The following is a 2,063-nucleotide window of genomic DNA, read 5'->3' as shown; positions in this document are numbered from 1 at the left end:
ATCATGGACTTATCTTCTGTGCAAACACTTTTATTCTAAATACTCAGTAGAGCACACACACACCAGTCACCAAGTAAGTGAGTGAGCCCGCCGTAGACTAGAATGTGTAAGACAACTGTTACACACCCACCTTCCGATCAGAACCCGCATCCACCAACGGTCTATTCCCTCTATTCCCACCCTCGTCGTCTTTAACAAGCTGCTAACTCTGGCCTCTGCCCCCTGCTGAGCCTCTCCCTTTTCCACGGCTCTCAGAGCCCTCTGGCCCCTCTGACGGTGTCCTGGGGTTTGTCACCCTTGCCCCCTCCACCCCAAGGCACCTGCTCTTTGCCCAGGCTTCTCCCTCCACTTCCCGTGAAGCCCCTCCCGCTTCCCCATGAACAGGCACCCCCACCCAGGCCCCAGCCTCCGTTACAGCCCGGCACTCTTCCAGACCTTCAGCGAAGCCCCATCAGGTCAAACCTCTGTTGAAAACCCTTCCGTGGCTCCCCATCTCAATGAGGCGAGTTGAGTCCTGTCCCAAGGAGACCGCCAGGCTCCTCTCCAGGACATCTTGTTCCAGACCTTTGCTCGCACGCCTCTGCGACCTTGAGAATCTTCCGGCCCCTCCACACCAACGCACCCAGCTCATGACAGGCACGGTCCCCTCCACCTTGGAGGCTGGGGCTTCCGTAAATAAACCGTGTGGCGTTCCTGGATGCAAATCAGGTAAGACAGGCCGGTGTGGAACTGCTCTTCGGTTTCTCTCTCGGCTCAGAGCCTCTGAGAGGGAGACACCCCAACTCGCTTAGGAATCCCTCCTACCTTCCAGAGGCGCCCTGGAAGAAAACAGGCCACATCGTCCTGACCCCACCGGGCGTCTGCTGAGACATAGATGGCACTGAGAAGCGTGCCCTGGGCCAAAGGTCGACAGGAAAGCAACCCCCCCCCCCACCCCAGGCTAAGGGCAGAACTGGAAGTTTGTGCAAAGCCCTGGAGAGACCTGGAGAGGCACCTGTCCAAACTGGCACCCCACGGCAGAGCCCAGACACAGGGGGGACGCAGGCAGGCCTGATATTTTATGTGACTTTATCTTATTTTGTCTCGTTTTTATTTATTTTTTTAATTATTATTTTGGAAGGCCGGGGAGGCGCCCTCGGTGATTGGTGACATTGGGCAGCTTGCTGTCGAGTGTCTGGCTTAAACGGCAAAGGTTGGATGCTCTGCTCTGTCGCTCGGGGTGCCAGCCCCTTCCTGATCCATTGGGCACTCGAAGATGAGGGGAGCGTGGGCCGAGGGGCCTGGTCTGGAACTTGGGGCCCCAAGGCCAGCCTGGTCCCAACGCGGGGAACAAAGGCTCTCTCAGTAAGGGCTGAGGGCGCGGTGTCCCCCGGCACCCCCACAGCCGGGGTCTCGCTGGCCTTGAAAGAGGCTGAGGGGTCCCACGGGTCCTGACCTCGTTTGCCACTGTTGATGCGGTGACAGAGGCCCACAGGTCAGCGCTGCCGCGGACACGGGCTGTGGTCCGGGGCGGCCGGCCGGTGCTCCCAGAGGCTCTGGGCAAGCGGCACTCTCCCATCCGCCAAACGAGCCGCCTGGCTGGACATCGGGTCTCCCCGAACATCGCCTCCTACACCATCACCGCCTTCTCTTCTCTCTCCCCGCTCCGAACTGTCTGATGAGAAGAGTTGGTGAGCGTGCCCCTGTGCCCAGCTGCGGGGCCTGGCCGGCGGGTGAAGGATGGGTGGCCAGTGGCCTCGGTCAGACGAGCACTTCCTGCCTCGCCTGTGCCAGCGGGAAGCCTGGATTGTAGCGGAAAGGAAGTGATTGAGTCTCGCTCTCAGTCTTCCATTTGTCCGGTGAAGATCTCCCTGCTTCCCTGGAATCCGGACAAGGTGTTGTTGCGAAACTCCGTGTACAACGGGGTGTCCCCGCCTCCTCCCCGGACTGAGGTTAAAAGACAGCCCAGCCCGTGCGTCCCTAGACTCCGTGGCGTTATTACAAACCTCGACTGATCTGATCCAACAACCATAAATCGCTTGGCCCGACTCCCAGGGCTCAGCAACAAAGACCTAATTTTACTG

Source organism: Lynx canadensis, chromosome B2 (genome assembly GCF_007474595.2).
Source record: "Lynx canadensis isolate LIC74 chromosome B2, mLynCan4.pri.v2, whole genome shotgun sequence".
In the NCBI taxonomy this organism is placed as follows: Eukaryota; Metazoa; Chordata; class Mammalia; order Carnivora; family Felidae; genus Lynx; species Lynx canadensis.
Note: the sequence above shows the minus strand (reverse complement) of the source record.